The 19,135-nt window shown below is 39.9% G+C and overlaps 1 long non-coding RNA gene across 1 annotated transcript in view; it reads right to left on the bottom strand.

Moving 5' to 3' along the window:
- LOC309655419 overlaps positions 1-19,135 on the bottom strand; it is a 141,856-nt gene that overhangs the window by 51,473 nt on the left and 71,248 nt on the right. The window lies entirely within an intron of this gene.

A 19,135-nucleotide genomic window follows, 5' to 3' on the forward strand; every position in this document is an offset into this window, starting at 1 on the left:
ATAACAGCAATGAATAGTACCTTGAATAATACTTATGTATACCTGTACACTAATGCTAAACATTGAGTTTTATAATTTTTATTTATTTTACCATGTTTCAGTATAATTGTACAAGGGATTTGATGTGGTCTATCTCCATTCACTATCTTCCTATGAGCTGGCTAATAAAACTTTTGCTGCTGAATACAGGTATATCTCCTAACTATATTTAGGGTTGTGGGTATATGATACAGTTAGTGGTCAGTTATCTGAATTTAAAATTAAACGAAAATACTTTTGAATTTTCATGAAGAATAAAAAGGATCCCAGTGATTACTTTGGTTTGGGAAGGGGTTAGAACTGTCATGTACTTAAACTGAAATTCACTCAGCACCTACTTTGAGGGGTTGGTTTGCTTTGTTGACATGGAAACATGAGAGCTCTCCCATAAACCTGAGAACTCCGTTTATTTCTTTTTTTTTTCACATCTTTATTGGGGTATAAATACTTTACAATGTTGTGTTAGTTTCTGCTGTACAACAAAGTGAATCAGCTATATGTATACATATATCCTCATATCCCCTCCCTCTTGAGCCTCCCTCCCACCCTCCCTATCCCATCCGTCTAGGTCGCCACAAAGCATCGAGTTGATCTCCTTGTGCTATGCAGCTGCTTCCCACTAGCCATCCATTTTAAATTCGGTAGTGTATATATGTCAATGCTACTCTCTTACTTCATCCCAGCTTCCCCTTCCTCCCCTTGCCCTCAAGTCTATTCTCTACGTCTGCTTCTTTATTCCTGCCCTGCCACTAGGTTCATCAGTATCGCTTTTTAAAATTCCATATATATGCATTAGCATATGGTATTTGTTTTTCTCTTTCTGACTTACTTCGCTCTGTATGACAGATTCTAGGTCCATCCACCTCATTACAAATAACTCAATTTCATTCCCTTTTATGGCTGAGTAATATTCCACTGTATATATGTACCACATGTTCTTTATCCATTCATCTGTTGATGGACTTTTAGGTTGCTTCTGTGTCCTGGCTATTGTAAATAGTGCTGCAATGAACATTGTGGTACATGACTCTTTTTGAATGATGGTTTTCTCAGGGTATATGCCCAGTAGTAGGATTGCTGGGTCATATGGTAGCTCTATTTTTCATTTTTTAAGGAACCTCCATAGTGGCTGTATCAGTTTACATTCCCACCAACAGTGCAAGAGGGTTCCCTTTTCTCCACACCCTCTCCAGCATTTATTGTTTGTAGATTTTTGATGATGGCCATTTTGACCAGTATGACGTGATACCTCATTGTCGTTTTGATTTGCATTTCTCTAATGATTAGTGATGTTGAGCATCTTTTCATGTATTTGTTGGCCATCTGTATGTCCTCTTTGGAAAAATGTCTATTTAAGTCTTCTGCCCATTTTTGGATTGGGTTATTTGGTTTTTTGATATTGAGCTGCATGAGATGCTTGTATATTTTGGAGATTAATCCTTTGTCAGTTGCTTCATTTGCAAATATTTTCTCCCATTCTGAGGGTTGTCTTTTTGTCTTGTTTATGGTTTCCTTTGCTGTGCAAAAGCTTTTGTTTCATTAGGTCCCATTTGTTTATTTTTGTTTTTATTTCCCTTACTCTAGGGAGTGGGTCAAAAAGGATCTTGCCATGATTTATGTCATAGAGTGTTCTGCCTATGTTTTCCTCTAAGAGTTTTATAGTGTCCAGTCTAACATTTAGGTCTTTAATCCATTTTGAGTTTATATTTGTGTATGGTGTTAGGGTGTGTTCTAATTTCATTCTTTAACATGTATCTATCCATTTTTCCCAGCACTACTTATTGAAGAGGCTGTCTTTTCTCCCTTGTATATTCTTGCCTCCTTTGTCAAAGATAAGGTGACCATATGTGTGTAGGTTTATCTCTGGGCTTTCTATCCTGTTCCATTGATTTATATTTCTGTTTTTGTGCCAGTACCATACTGTCTTGATTACTGTAGCTTTGTAGTATGGTCTGATGTCAGGGAGCCTGATTCCTCCAGCTCCGTTTTTCTTTCTTAAGATTGCTTTGGCTATTCGGGGTCTTTTGTGTTTCCTATTTCTTTTTTTTAATTTACCAGTTTTTATTGAGCTATAGTTGACCATATAACATTATTTAGACTCAGGTGTTCAATACAATGATTTGATATTTGTATATAATGCAAAATGATCACCTCAGTAAGTCTAGTTAATATCCATTACCACACAGATACAAATTTTTGTTCTTGTATGGAGAACTTCTAAGATCTGCTCTCTTAGCAACTTTCAAATATACAATACAGTATTATTAGCTACAGTCACCGTGCTGTACATTACATCCCCAGGACTTATTTATTTTATAACGGGAAGCTTGTACTTTGAATCGTCTTTACCCATTTTGCCCACCCCTTACTCCATTTAGCTCTGTAAAGAGCAGAGAGTAACAGGGCACCTACAAAGCAAGCTTGCAGGGACTAAGACCTTAAAGCTTGGCCTCCTTCTCTTGCCGATTGGCTGTTAGTGTCCTGTGGTCCAGGAAAGAGGATGTATGGACATGTTGACTAAGAACAACCTAGCCTCGTTCTTTTTGAAGGAAAAAGCTGCCAAGAGCTGGGAATTCTAATAAAAGATGGAAAATGGGCATGGGTTATGAGTTAGGCATTTAGACATAGGGAGCTTGAATTGAGTCGCCCACAAGTTATCTCAGCTTAGTTTTATAAAGGAGATCAAGTTTCTGAAGTAAGATAAGTGACTTCTTTGGAGGCAGCATGGTGTAATGCTAGAGAATGTGGGCTTTGGAGACAGATAGAGCTGGATTTGAATCCTGCCTTTTCCCCTTACTAGTTAGGTGACCTTGGGGAAGATTCTTAGGCTCTCTAAGCCTTATTTTCACAATCTGAATAATGGGAATCAAATCTATCTCAAAGAGTAATTGTCAAGTTAAAATGAGATAATGCATATAATAACTGACACATAACATGTGCTCAGTGTATGTTGGGTATTAATCTTTTTCCATGGATAAATGTAGACTCATAGCTTCATGAAGATGCTGATGGCTGCCCAAAAGGGGGCACTAGAAGACAATTGGTTGCTTCTTAATCTTGTGAAGGTGGCTTCAGGATAGGAAAAGAGCTTGAGTTTCCTCTCTGCTGTCCTTCCACAAAACCTCTAGAAAATTTCCATAAGCAGCTGGCAGAGATCTAAGCTGGGATTCCCAACTGATAAAAAGCATTTAGAGCCATGACTATTTTTTCCTAACTTCAAAAAAGTCCAATTCTATCCTTTAAGGGTTTTTCTTTCTTTTAAGCAAGAAACAGGATAATATAAGCTAAATATAACCTGCAATAAAAACTATTCACTGATTTTTTTGTAACGAGTCAAATTTTAGAAAGCCATGTTGTCCCCACAGGTTTGTAGGCTGCTAAAACCTTGAAGGAGTGCACAGGGAGAACATTTATTATTTGTGGAGAAAGAAAGATGACCTGGAGTTCTGCGCTCCACACACTGTATTCACTGGATGAATACGACTACTTTTGTGACTTCTGTGGAAAATGTCAATCATGGATACTACCTCTAATACCAAGGTACTAATCCAAGTCACTTGTGTCTCAGACACAAAACAAAAAAATTGTAATCCATGCTTAATCCCTCACTGGAGGTGGAGTATTGTATATTGAAAACCGTAATCAGCTTTGAAACTTCAAACGAATTGTTCCTGTCACATCTGCTAGGCAGGTTCCTCACCTGCCAGGTGGTTCTGGGACCTATGGATTGAGGAGTAGAATTATTTTGGGCTCATCTTTTAGCTGCCTGAGATGTGTTAATGGACTTGGTGATAGGAAGCCACACCCCCTGGGTGCTGAGCCCAGCTGTGCAGCCAGCATGGGAAGGATGTGAGGAAGCTCTTCTCCTGACACCAAAAGTGTCATCTGATCAATGGATCTAGATGTAGTTCTTCAAAAACGGGAAGCCCAGTGGACATGCTTGATCTCAGACCCTCCCTCCAATATGGCATTGTGGAATTGCCACGAGCTCTTCAGGCCACGTGTCCCAGATCTCTTCCCTCATTAATTAGAAGTGAAGAGATGAGAAAAAAATGCACTTAGACAAGGACATGAGGAACACCTCTCAAACTGACTTTATCTTAAAATTTTAGAATGTCATGAATAATACATGACAACATGGATTTTGGAAAATGATGCCCATAATCATATTCTTATTTTTTCAGAACTCCAGGAGTTCTTTGTTTTTACTATAATATGTATAAGAAACCATAAATTCATGGACCTTGTCTATAATAATCTGGGGATTATAGACCCAGAAAGAGTCTCAAGCAGTCAGTCTGATTTGTTGTATTTATATTATTATTTCTACTCTAAGTTACCACACTTGGGATAGAATGTAAACTCCATGGGGGCAGGTGATTTGCCTGGTTTATCACAGTATTAAAAGTGCATCAAAGAGTACCAAGCAGAGTAGCTGCCTAATGAAAATTTGTGGAATGAGTGAATGAATATCTATTTTTTAAATTAAAGACACCATCTTAGTGAGGCATCTCAAAGGCAACTTCAGTTTTCCTATTGGATCGACTGGGGTATGTTTAAAAAAAATATTTTTTTGATGGTTTTGAAGTCAACAGGGGATGTGGTCTATGGCTTTTTTACCCATCAAAGAGATCCACAGTCTCCAAATACTGGGGAAACAGTGATTTGATACATTCCTCTGACTGATCAGGCCCCAGCATCCCTTGTTTTTCCTCATGTTAAACAAGTTTGAGAGGAGATGTCTAGCCTTCCCTAGAAACTTGTTTCAATTGATATTTTTTTTCTCCTGCATCTAAACCTAAACTACCCTGCTCCAAAGAGCTTGCTTAGTTTTATTTGCTTCTCAGTGGAGAAGAAGAAAGAGCTTGTCAATATATTTTAACATTCATATTTTTGGGAAAACTGTTATCGTGTCCTCCAATTTTTCTCCTCTAACATCAGTCAACAGTATTTAATGAAGTCTTAAGAGCCCAGCAGCCTGCCTTCCCATGGCTTCCTGCCTTATTTACAAGACTTTTGATAACATTTTTTCATTCTTTTTAAAATCTTCTCCAATTGTCCACAGGTTGCTTAAAATATGAATCCACAAAACTAGGCATACAGTGGTGAGCGCATGAGGAAAATCAGCTTGTGCGTAGGTTTTTCAGGGAGATCTAGACTCCCTTTTATTCATATCCAGAAAAGGAGATATTGATAAGTGAAGCCCCATGCAGATATGGCATGGGGAGAGGGGGTTACAAGCACAGAAGACAGGGTAATAAATATGATGTTTTCCAAAATATCTCTGCTGGCATATAATTTTTCTTTCATAGAAAATAAATAGCAGGTTATAATCAGACTTTCAAAATGTTGGAAATTTTCTTGCTTTATTTGGCTCTGTATTAGAGAGTTATTGCCACAATTATGTTGTGTAACAAACCATCTCCAAACTCAGAAGCTTACAAAAGCAAAACAAGGGGGAGAGGATGAACCCTCCAGCTGCTGAGACCCAAGAGGATGCCAAGAGCTGCCCGAACTGTCCTTCCTGAAGCTAAACTTTTAATTCCATCACTGAACATCCTCTACTGATTGATTTAGTGTTACAGATAAAGGTGATTTCATACCTGATTAAAAGCCAAAATATCTTGAGGAAGAACAGATGCTCTGATTACCATTGGTTTTGTTTAATTGGATTCCTGAAAATAAGAAGTACCTAAAAGAGTTATTGTTAGAGCTTTGACAGAAAAGTCTTCAGCATTTGTCAATATTCTCAAAATGCCAAGGAAGTATTCTAGTGGTTGCTAAATCTAGAGCATTTAGAAAAGCAGCTTAAATAGTAAAAGAACCTGGGGATAAAATTTGGAAGTTATTTTTATCCATTACTATTATTAACTCTATTACCTGACCTTTTAGTTGGAGAACTTTCCTTTCTCCTTGTATTTGTGATTTTAAAGTTAGAAATTAGTTGGAGTTTGCAAATAATATAGACAACTAAATAACAATTCTCCCTAAAAATTTAAAGAAGAAAATTCATGTAGAAAATAGATAAGCCTAGAGAAACTAAAAGCTAAATACCTGAAATGAGGCTATATTAACACATTCCATGGGGTCCAGGAAAGAAAAGGCCAAGTTAATACAAACTTGATCTTCATTTTGGCCACCTCAATCCTGACTGTGCATTGGAATCACCAGAGGAAAACTAAAACATACCAATGATGAGGCCCCACCCCAGAATAATTAAATCAGAATTCTAGAGGATGGGGATGCAGTCAAAACAGAGGGAGTCTATTAACAATTTCATCTAAATTGTTAAGTCCTCTTAAATTACGTAGCTGTTTGTGCCCTGTACATGGATGTGTTAGTTTACTTCATTCTTTTTTTTTTCATTTCCAGACCACAATTCATGCTTCTTCACCTAAATTAGAAGGTTCTTCCCAATTCCAGAGATTAAAACCCTAAAATGATGATGTATTTCATTTGTGGAGGTTAAATGCTAAAATGACAATGCTATTTTAGGATACGTTCATTCTGGTGCTGTCACTTTTGAGTGAACAGCCTATAGAAGAGTGACCATCCCAGGGACCTTCTCACCTCAAGACCATGAGCATGTGACAGAAATGCCATTTTACAGATATTAAACAGATGTCGTCCAGTTTCCATCTTGAATCAGTTGGCTCTTGCCGGATCATGCTTTGTGATGAAACACATCTCAGAGGCATGCAGCTATAAGCGTTTATGTGTCACGTGTCTGTGGTCACCTTGGAGACAGGTGCATATGCACTGGGCTCTGCTGGGTGACTCTGCCAGAGCCAGGTCTGACTGTGAAAGGCTTGGTACTTACACTAGAAAACTCACTTTCGTCTTGTAGACGATGGAGAACCAGTAAAGGTGTTTTTCCCTACGATAGTGATGTGATGACAGCTGTGTTTTGGAAATATCCAAAATGGTGTGGAACACAGGTTGGAAGAAGATGAGACTGGAGGCGAGGAGCCCCATTAGGAGACTGGGCATTGGTCCAGGTGAGAGATAGGGAGGCCCGGATCAGAGCAGTTCACAGTGGGGATGCCCAGGAGAGTGCCTCCCCTCCCCTAACACTTCTGTTGGCTGCCCACCATCTCAGATGGCCCTGAGCACCCTCTCTCCCTCAGACCCTCTGACCTGAGGCCTGGGAGGATTTGGCTCTGGTCCTAGCTCTGTCTTCACACAGCTGTGTGTCACTGGACACATCACCAAAACTATCTGGACTTCAATGTCCTCATTGAAAAGGTGCCAAACACACTAGATGATTTCCAAAGTCTCCTTCTGCCCCAAAGGCCTACGAGCTATGGTTCAGGACCTATCTTTAGTCTCCCCAGAGAATGCTATGTTTTCTTAATGTACATCTCAAACTGGATACAGTGAAAAGGGCCTCGGACTATATGAATACTTCTAGTGTTCAGTAGATAATTGAGCAGGAAAGAAAAACTTAAAGACCAGTGAGTCCACGTTTCTTTATAGCTGTGGAATATTTTCTTCAAATGAAATATGCAGAAACTTGATGTAAAAGACAGATGAAAGTTGACAACATGAGGCTGATCTGGAGGAGAGAGCAGGGAACCCTGCCTTGATCGATGTGGCCACACCTGTGTTGGGGGGCAGGGCGGGTCCCAGAGCTCAGACTTGATGGTTTGGACCCTGGGCAGAGCCAGGCTCAGGATGGAGCATTAAGTTGTCCAGCTCCAGGGCAAGGAGTATTCTGGGTCATGACCCCCACGATCATATAGTTAGTGACAAAGTTGGGATAAATCTAGGTCTCCTGACTCTTTCTACTGTTACATGACAAGACAAGATCTTCAAACTGATACTATCTTGAAAAGTGCAGTGTCAAATACCTTGCAAAACTCCTTGGACTATGAGATGTGGCAACACCTACTTTAAGGTTTTTCCCACAGCAAAGATATGATAATGTTCTAAGGGCATAAAAGGTTGGGGGTCTCAATTGCCCACATGTCCTTGTTTAGGAGAGGATCTTGACTTGTTTTCCGAGGAAAATTTTGACCCTGCCTGGATGGAATGGCAGAGATGCTACACGCTTCAGTGTAGGCATGAGTGCAGTCAATACATTAGACAACATCAAACATATCTTTAGACTTGTTGCTTGTTGAAGAGGGACATGGATCTTCCTTTAAGGAGTAACACAGAATATTTGGCTCCAAGGACTTGTCTGTGATGACCAATGTTAATTACTTAATTAACCAATGAATGATACAAATATCTATTAAACGCTTTCTTTATGCTAGGCATTGGGAATACAGTGAGGGGCAAAAGCAGAGCCAGGAGCTGCCTTGTGGAGCATACAGTCTATTGGGGGAGACACACAGATAAAGAAATATTTCCTGAAGAAGCAGCTTCTAGCTTGAGACGTGAAGGAAAAGGTCCAGACAAAAGCAGGAGCCAAAGGATTGAGGGAGACAGTGTTCCAGATAGAGGGAACAGCCCGTTTAAAGATCCAGAGTTGGGAGAGAACTTGACTTTTTCAGCAATCTCAAGGAAGTTCATTCGGGATGGCTGGGATGAAGGGAACAGTCAGAGAGCTGAGGCTGCAGATGTAGATGGAGGCCAGTCTGTATTCAACCATCAGGGGTGTGGAATTCATGCTAAGAGCCCTGTGCAGCCATTCAGGTATTTTTTTCTTTCTTTTTAAAATTATTATTACTTTTATTGAAGTACAGTTGATGTATAATATTATATAAATTACAGGTGTACAATATAGTGATTCACAATTTTTAAAGGCTATATTCCATTTATTGTTATAAAATATTTGCTATGTTCTCTGTGTTGTACAATATATCCTTATAGCTTATTTTATACCTAATAGTTTGTACCTCCTAATCCCCTGCCCCTATATTGCCCCTCCCCCTTATATTTAGGTGTTTTAAGTGGAGTTTTGTTTTAGAGAAAGCAGACTGGCTGTGGTTTGGAGAATGGATTAGGATAAGGTAAACAAGTTAGAAGGCTGGGTGGTAAATCCAGGCTGAAATGAAGGTCACCTGACCTTGGGGAGTGGCATTGAAAAAAGAGAGAAAAAGGCCAATTGGGACCTACTATCTACAGGATTTAGTGATATTTACCAGTTTTTCATTTTAGAGAATCCATATTTACAGAGACTTCCCTGAAGGATAGTAACCTGTGAGTCTCCAAACTTTGGTTTTGGATTAGTTAAGAATTATAAGAGGGTGCTGTAATAGAAGTGCATTATCAATGTGATTTTACTCAAGAGTGCTTTAACGTTGGGCCATCAGGCTATATGTTTGCATATCTTCCTATGGAGGGTTCTTCAGTCTACTGTTTAGAACATTACATGGGATCCTCTTTAGGAACATACCTGGGAAAACTTGCTTTCAGGGTGCACAACCAGTGATGACCTGTGCTTCTCCTGACTGTGTTTTGAGCTCTGACTGGGATGAGTGGTATTAACAACCACAAGTTCCTCTTTGGTTGGTGTCTAGGAAGCCCCAAATCAAATGATTGCTACTTCTAGCAAAGTGTATTAGCCCTTGTGGCATTTATTGACCTCATTCTGGCTTCATTTTCTGGTTTCTATTTTTAATTTTACTTTCTTCCCAGTTCCCTATTTGTTTATTTTTATTATTTTAAACCTTGCAATATAGTATCTTTATAAGTCACTTCCATTTCTTCTTAGAATGAGATTGAGTATAAATAATTATAATAATGTGAAAAGAACTTCTTGGATCTTTGTGCCACGGAAAACTTAGGAAGTTAATATTGGATATATACACTTAAGGGTTTAATTGTGAGTTGAGAATTTAGATTCAAGTTTTTGAAATTCTAAGGGTTTCTCTTCACTTATAAAGCAAAACTGCATTTCTTGGTCCTTTTTCCTCCGGATAATAACTTGAGCATCACCAAGTTTTTCCTTCTCATTTAAGTTGAATTTCTGTTTTTGTAAGGAATAACTTATCTTCACCAGTAATTCTATAATTTTTCATATGGGAGAATCTTTGAGTATTTGCAAAGATTCATTTAAAAATATAAATGTAGTTATATTGGGTTAGTTTTTTTCTGAGTCACAGAAATAAATCTCTCCCTCTCTCTTTTCCTTCAATAGTCAGACTCTGTATATATACTAGACATATGGATTTAAAGATTTATTTGTATCCCAAAGAAACTAGAAATCTAGTAGAGGAGGGAAGACAAACAGATTTTCACTACACAGTGTGATAAATGCCCCCAAAGGTGGTAAGCACAGTGAATGCCTTAACTTTCCAGGTCCCTACTTTTTTTTTTTTGTCTTGGTTGTGGGAATAGCCCTGCTGAGTCAAACTCACTGCATTTCTTTGTTCTGTGTCTGATTGTACCAACGTTATGCAGACCCAGCCTGTGTGGGTGTCCAACTTCTTGCTCCCCGTTTTAAAGTCAGAGGTCTGGAATTACATGTTATGCAAACAGCTGCAGCTTCTATTCAGACAAAATCTCATCGTTGCAGGTAACCTTTTAATGCCAGAATTTCTTTAATAAAGTTACTTCCCTGTTGCCTCTGTTAACCCATGATTGGAAGATTGCTTTGCTGATCTGGAACCAAGGAATTCTTTTAAAGGATACCTTCTTCAGAAAGGACATTCTTATTAAGTCTCCAGTCAACCTGCTTTGCAACACTGGCATTGGTTTACATTGGGTGGATGTGGTAGAATCCAACAATGGTCATTGTTTTGTTTTTTTTTTTGCAACCATCCCATCAAGAGGCAGAATCTATTTCTCACTTGTTGAATCTGGGCTAGCCTTGTAACTTGCTTTGGACAATAGCAATGGCAGAAGCAATATAGTGCAAGTTCTGAGTCTGGGCCTCAAGAGGCTTTGCAAGCTTAACTTTACTCTTGGGACTTTCCTGCTATCTTGAACAAGCCTGGGCTAGCCTGATGGATGATGAGATATGTGGCCCAGTAATCTTTGTCTCTCCATCCCCTAGACATGCGAGAGAGGCCATCCTAGACTATTCAGTCCCCAGCTGATCCACCTGCTGGCCACAGATGCATAAGTGAACTCAGCCAAGATCAGCCAAGCATGGCCAGATCAGTAGAACCACCCAGCTGACCAACAGGTCATGAGAAGTAATAAGTGGTTGTTATTTTAAGCCGTTAAGGTTTGGGGTTGTTCAATGTGCAGTAAAAGCTAGACAGTAGTAGTGCAGTTTTGACGTCCCTGCAGTGGCTTGCAGGTAATAGTGGACTTCAAAGCAGAGTAGGAGGAAAGAAGGAAGGGAGGAAGGAAAGAAGGGAGGAAGGAGGGGAGTTAATGAAAAAGGAAGAGGAGGAACACGCACTCCTCGTCTTCTGTATGTCCAGCTGATGATTTTTTTTAAACCTAAATTAATGAAGAAATAAGTAAACAAGTCTTATGAACATTATAATAGATTATACATAATGGCGGAGAGTCAAACTTCCTAATTAATTATGATTCCAAAAAGATTTGTTAAAATGAGCTGGTGATATTTATGGCAGTGAATTTTGAAAATATCAACCCGATAATAACAAAATACATAATTCTGTTCATTTACTCATATCTACAGGCAACACAAACCTTTATTTACCCCTACACCCACCACCTAAAAGATGAGGGGTAACAGTTTATTTATTCATCCTCACCCCTAACACCCAAAAGATAAGGGGTAATAATTCAATTCAACTGGATGCCAAACTGGATAAATAACCAGGTACTGATTATACCAGAAATATAACTCAAATAGACTCCAGATAATAGACATCTTTGGTTTCAATTTCATTTAACAGAGCCCTTGATGGACAGACTTTGCTCTGTCTGCTGAGCCCAGGGCTCAACTAGGGGAAGGTAGAAAGACAAGGAAGAAAAGTGCATGACCTGCCTGGGAGGGTCGAGGAGGAAAAGGGGCTGTGGGAGTCATCAGAAAGCCATGTAGGAGAAGGTGGCACCGAGCAGTGATGGGGAAAGGACGAGGCACTGAGAATGGGGGGGGGGGTTGCCACCAACTCGCCGAGGAGCCTTTGAACCATTGACTAGCCTAGGCTCAGTTTCCTCATTTATAAACTGTACTGAGCAAATTGTTACATTCCTGGTCTTGAGACAAGTCAGCCTTGTGTGAACGAGTGCATGTGCCTTGCCCCTTCTTGAAGAAAGTGATCCTAATGACAGGTTTTCTTCATTACAGTGATCCCTTTGGTCCTTCATGTGTTTTGATTGTCTGGTGTATGCCAGGCACTCTGAGAAGCACAGCCACACAGTGGTGAACAAAATGCAGTCCCTGCTTTCGAGGAACTTAAGTATACAGTGTGGAGAGGACCACGCAGTGTGGGAAGAGCGTCTGGCCCCTCCAGGAAGGGGGATGTTCAGAGAAAGTGCCCCAGAAGAGAAACTTCTTTAAAAATAGCTGAAGGATGAGTAACACTAGCCAGATGAAGAGGCATTTGTCACTGCTATTCAAGCATGGATGATCTTATCACTTGGTTCTGCTACATAGATACATATGCCCAGAAAACTGTGCACCTAGAGTACTTCATTAGCTTAAGAATCTGAAGATTTCAGGACTACCTTGAGCTGTTGCAAAACTTATTATGTACTCGTTGTCATGGAGCCCTGTTTTATTATTTATGAGAACATGGAGAGCCAGCAGAGTTAGAGACCTTCAGCCAGACTTCATCACATCCACCGGAAAAGAGATAATTGCAATTACTGCAGAGATTAATGTGTAGGCAGGCAGCCCTCTTAAGCACAGAGCACATAAAGGCCCAGCCACACTGGAGAACAAAGAGCTGAAATGGGTTTTAGGGTTTGTTGTGTGGTGTGTGTGTGTGTGTGTGTGTGTGTGTGTGTGTGTGTGTGTGTGTGCCCATTCATTTTAAGACTAGCGAAACCATATTTCAGAAAATTTGGAAAATGAGAGGCTTCTCCTAATCCTACTACTCTAACAATCACTTTTTGCATTTTGAATACCCTAACAGTAGTTTTCCTAACAATACCAAGGCATGTACTGAACTGACCATCCCTTGGCTCAAGACCAACTGATGTATGTGGACAAGAGGCTGTGTACGCGATAGCTTCTCAGTGCGGTCCCTTCCGAATAGAATGGAGAAGAATTTATAACCCAGCTCTGATCTACTATGCTCACAGGTTTGCCCGGTGTTGCATCTGAACACTGCACTTGCAGGCTGTACATGCTTGATTCAAGCGGATGCACTTTCATGTGTCAGCATCAAGGAAGAAGCCCTGGGGCAGGAGGCTAGAGGTGCCTGGCATTGGCAGGAGGTGAGGCGCTGTCAGGCTGTGTCTGTGTGAAGTTGACGGGAATCCACACAGAGCTGGTCACTGCCAAGGTGAAACAAGAGGAAGTGAATTGGAGTATAAAAGGTATTTGATACGACCTTTTAGCTTTCCCTTTCTGGTCAGTTAGGAGCCTTCTATAATATCTGGGTAAGCGGAAAAAAATAAAAAGACAAACGTCAGTACTGATGATCTGCATTATCTCAGGGTATTTGAAGAGCAAATTTTATTCATGGGAATCACTGACACTGAAAATAATGATGAAATCAAACCTTGTAAACATATTTCTTACAAATTAATAGTTCTTGAGGCTAAAGGCAAAGTTGTTCCTGGGATTGCTTTCGGCAATAATTATTCAAGATGTGGGTGTATTGAACTGGGTGGATGTGTTCTGGGCTCTCCTTGTCTTATTTGATGCATTCTAACGAGTTTTAAATTTTCTATTCTCTCTGATTTTCCATACCACTCGTCATGCTTCTTTACAACAATTTATGATGTCTTCAGTATTGCTTATTGATAAGTTGCTTCAGGAACCGGTGAAACTTAAAACATGCATAGTATGCCCTTAGAAAACAAAGATACAGAGAATAAGATTTGAAAATTAAATGTAGTGTTTATGGAAGGATTCAAACGTTTTTGGTTTTAATTTTTAGTAACTTCACTTTTTATGTGTCAATGTCATCTTGAATGTTGATGGTCCTTATGCCAGAGGGAAAGAGAAAATTCTGAGTGCCACGTGTTAGCTCTGGCTGATCATTTAGAACTAGAATCAGTCACATAGCCCCCATATGACCACAAGGGGGCAGGAAGTGCCATCCTGCGGAATGCCTAAAATGGGGGAGAAACATAAGTATTTGGCAAACGGTACCAATGACTACCACAGCAATTTGGCATTTTAACAGGCAATGTTACAAAAGCTTTGTGTGATAGATACTATGCAGTAGGTTTGAGGTTGTGTTGTGTGATTAAAAAAATGTGCAGTAGGTTGGAGGTTGTGGCATGCATGACATTTTTAGATGTTTAAATTACAGAAAGTCTTACATGTAAAATGAATATATAGCAGGTTTGAATGTATAACTACCAACACAGCTGTTTAAAAATGTTACAATAATCTTTATTAGCTTTAAATTACTGTAACTCTTCTCTGAGTCCCTATTCCCCATAAGAATAGTGGAAAATGCATTGTCAGTATTACCGGGGCTCCCTTGCTGCAGGGTTATGCAGTCAGGGGAGATCTTTGGCTAAGCTCAAACATCATCGACCCTCAGGGAGACACCTTGGTCCTCAGCCCTCTGGTCACTGTTGAGAGGTATGATAGTCAAGCCCACATTCCATCTCTCTCAGGCTGGTGGCTCTCTGCTGCTTCTGGGCTGAGCTTGGAGGCAGCAGAATCTCTGCAGAGGCTGGGAAGCCCAGGGTTAATGGCCCAGCCTCCCTCCCTGTGTTCTCTCTGAGGCCATTCCGCTTCCCTGGAGCACTGTCATCAAGCAGAATTCGACTCCCTCCCATGCCTGGGGACGACCAGCTTTTTTTTTTTTTTTTTTTTTTTTTTTTACCACCAGCTTTTGTCCCTGTCTTAGTCTGAAGCAAACGCTGTGTCCTCAGGCCTTCTCAAAGGATAGGAAGAACTGCGGGCCCTGAGCCACTTCTCTTTCTGCAAAGCACTTAAATTCTGCAGCTCACCTGTTCCATTGGTTCACAAGATCTGCCTCATGTGCTTATTCTCATGGTTGGAAGGTTTAAAGGATACTTGTAAAAGCAACTGCTGCAGAGGAGTTCTTATTACTGTGAATGAAGTGTTAAAGCGTGAATTAGCTTTGGTAATAAATAATGGAGAGAGTGGAGCAAGGGCTGCACGAAGGAAATTAGTACTTATTATGTACCTACTATGTGCCAGGACTTGGTAAGATATTTTCATATGTTATCTCACTTAATCATCACAGCAACACTACTAAGTGGATAGTATGAGCCCATTTTATAGAGGAGAAAACTGAATCTCAGAGGGTTCTATGTATGCACACAATAAAACAGTAATAATAGTCAGCATTTATGATGCTTATTAGATGCCAGCCACTGTTATCAACTCTATATGAATGTAAACTCATTTAATCTTCACAATATTTCCATGAGGCAGGTACAATAGGTACAATATTCTTACTTTATGGATGAGAAAATTGAGTCATAGAATTTAAGAGACTCATCCAAGGTCACTGGAAAATGATGAGGTCAGATTTGACCCCTGGCAGTCTGGCTCCACAGACCGTGCTCTAAAGCACTGTACTATGTGGCTGAGAGATAGGGAGAGCAAAAGAGATGGAGGGAGAGAATGAGGAAGGGAAGGAGGGAAAGATGGAGGGAGCAAGAGACAGAGTCAGAGACAGACAGAGGCACACCCACACACACAGGTCATAGACAATTTCTAAAATTTGAGTGTATGTTTTAAAATTACTTAAGACTTTCTCCAAAGAATTTCAGTGAATTTCCAAAAATAGTCCTGTGATGGAGCTTGGTACCAGAGGTCAAGGATGAGTGGACTTTGCCCTGACTTCTTAGACAGATAGTGAGGGCTGGGTTCCCAAGCCCTTTCAGTCCTACCATCAGCTGAAAGGTAAATTAACAATGCCTACCATTGTCTAAGATTGAATAGAAAGGCAGAGTCAGCATTCCAAGTGTGGGTCAGCTGATGACTTGGTGGTTAAATACTCAAAACAGCTTTCCAGAAAATGGAATATGCAGACCATACTTTTTTCTTCCCAGATGCCACTACTATCATCTGATTGGTCAGAGGCCAGATGCTTCTTTTTTTAATTGAAGTATATGCCAGATGCTTTTAGTCATTTTTTAAAATAATTAATTAATTTATTTATGGCTGTGTTGGGTCTTCGTTTCTGTGCGAGGGCTTTCTCCAGCTGCGGCAAGCGGGGGCCACTCTTCATCGCGGTGCGCGGACCTCTCACTGTCGCGGCCTCTCCCGCTGTGGAGCACAAGCTCCAGACGCGCAGGCTCAGTAATTGTGGCTCACGGGCCCAGTTGCTCCGCGGCATGTGGGATCTTCCCAGACCAGGGCTCGAACCCGTGTCCCCTGCATTGGCAGGCAATGCACTCAACCACTGCGCCACCAGGGAAGCCCCCTGCCAGATGCTTTTGAACGCAAAAACCGTGCAAACTACATGGGGTCAACTCTTTGTAAATAGCGCTGATGATTGTACAAGGCAGCATGGCCCTTGGGTATTAAAGCTTAAACATTCTTGGCTCTCCAAGCAGCCAAGTTACTCTTAGCTCAAGGAGGTAGGTGCATTATGTTGGTTTCCCAGAGGGAGAAAAATGATCGTTTTCCCTTCTTTCAGCATCTTTCAACGGTAACTCTGAATAATAGGTGGTCAAAAAGATTAAGTGACTTGTTCCTGCCATGAAAGAGGACCCCAGACTGCTGATAAGAGTAAGGAAGACTAGGTTCCATGGATTTTATTTTACGAATCCTTCCAAAGTGTAAAGGCTGATGTGGTATTTTAAAACAACTTGATGACAGACTATATATCTTGAATAGAACTTATTTATGCCCAGTGATCATGTTTGGTTTTTAATGTTATTACTTGGTATAGTTATTTTAGTATCAGACACAAAGATTTTAACTATCAGATGAACTACTTTACAAATAATTTTTTTACAACACAAATAGCCAAGTTCTGTATATTCAGTTAATATAAATATCTAATCTGACTTGATCAGATAATCAAAATAAATATGGTCCAGATATCAGAACCCACTTGGAATCACAGACGGATGCCCTGTGCTTAGTGCACTAGCAATATTTCTGAAAAGGTGCATACAAACCAAATTTTTATAGGTCGAGTTATGATTTACTCAGAAAATTGATTTACTATTTGATTTACTAGGGAAATTGGCTATGTGAAACCGGCTACTATGAGGAAACATTTTATGAATCAACTAACTACCTTCAGCCTTTATTTGTTTAATTATGTCTTTCCTCAGTTTTTCAGAATAGATTTTTGGTAGGCTGATAATTTGCATTTTGTAAATTTGAATTTTTGTACTGTATTGGGTTTGTGGAAACCGGCAGACTGAGCAGGCAAACATATGAAAATACTTTAAAAAATTCTCCTTTCAAAATAATTTCTATACATTTTTAATGATGTCTGAAGTGACATTTGAAAGGTTCAGTCATTTTTTATGCACCAAAGAGTGCTATCACTAGCAGAAATGTACTTTTCATTGTTGATCAATTTATAATTGTAGAACTTTAATTCCATTAAAAAAAAAGTGCATCCTAGATTATAGCATCCGCTTGCATTTACTGTTTTAGTCACCCTATTACAGATGATTGCAGAGACATTTGTAAATGCTCTGCTATTTTAAAATTAACTTCCAGGTCTGTCTGAGAATTTTTATAATTTCTTTTAGGAAACACGGACTCTTGTGGGTCTAGTATTTACATTATTTAACTTTATGCTGAATTTGCTGTTTGTATGAATGAGGAGATCTGGTTAAATACATTTCTGCTTCTCTGGAAATTTCTGAAAACAAAGCAAAACTAGGAAGAAGGCAACAACTTAGACAATGAGTGTAATTTAGAATTTAAATACATTAATTATGATAAAATATAAATGTGAATAGGACAAAACCACTTGTCTTTAAAGTCTACACATATTCATATTCCTGTTACATTAGAAGGTTTTTGCTTGAGTTTCTTAATTTCTCTCTTGTTGAATTTATATATCAATCTGCTATGGATTATGATGTTATTAAACACATGTTAGAAGTAATATAGGCAAATTTGTTTCATAGAAGCTTCAACCAAAAGGAGCAGCTTATGCTAATGTGATCAACTCATTTTACCGTGTGCAATGCACACATTTATATAAGGTGTGCCACAGAAATAAAAATAATAAAAGTAACAAAACTGTGTTGAAAATCGCTTTGGGGCGGGTGGTGGAGTGTAAAGGCACAGTCCTTTCATTTTTGCTTTAAATAGTCAGCTCCCCGCCACTGCAGTAGAGTTGCTTTGTCCTTTAAGTTCATTTTGACCTTTTAGTTCCTTCCACCCTCCCATCTGTCCTGGCCCAGGAAGCAGGTGTGGGAGGAAATTGGTTTCTGTATGAACTCTCCTCCCAGCCACAATCATCTCAGGTTCACTCCACACTCACGATCCTGTGCTAGGCTTTGTGTCCACACAAAAACCCTAATGCATGTCCCCATGAAAACCCAAATTTAATTCTGCATTTTCTTATGCTTAAAATGAATTCATCTTCAAAAAAAAAGTTTGCCTATTTCTTCCCCCTTAAAGACCCATACACAGTTTGGAAAATGTTTGAAGGCAGAATGATGTGATAGGTTCTTGGGAGGTTTCTGAGAGGGCACAGAAGTCGACTGGTTTTTGTCTTTTCTCTCCGCCCCCCCCCCCCAACGCTTTAGAAATGTGAAAGCGGCAGGGGTGTCTTAAACTCACTCTGGATGGCAGGTGGACATAATGACCTCTAAGCTGATGAGCTCACACCCCACCCTCACTTGCACATACCGGTTTAGTTTCTGAGGTGAGACTTTCAGGTTTATTTTTCAGGAGGCGGTGACTGCGAATAGAGGAATAGACTGCGAATAGAGGAATCGTCCCCACTGCTCACTGACTTTAACCTGGTGCCTCTCTGGCCAAGACAGGAGAGTCACACCTGAGGGGAGGTGTTCACTCTGAACACACAGCTTCAAGGACGTTCTAGACTCAGGTGGAATATCTCAGGATTGTAGCTAAAACTTTCCCCCGCCCAGGGTTATGTACAGGTTGAAGGGCTTCCCCCGATGTTTTGGCAATAAG

This window comes from Balaenoptera physalus (assembly GCF_965194825.1).
Source record: "Balaenoptera physalus genome assembly, chromosome: 2".
Classification (NCBI taxonomy): domain Eukaryota; kingdom Metazoa; phylum Chordata; class Mammalia; order Artiodactyla; family Balaenopteridae; genus Balaenoptera; species Balaenoptera physalus.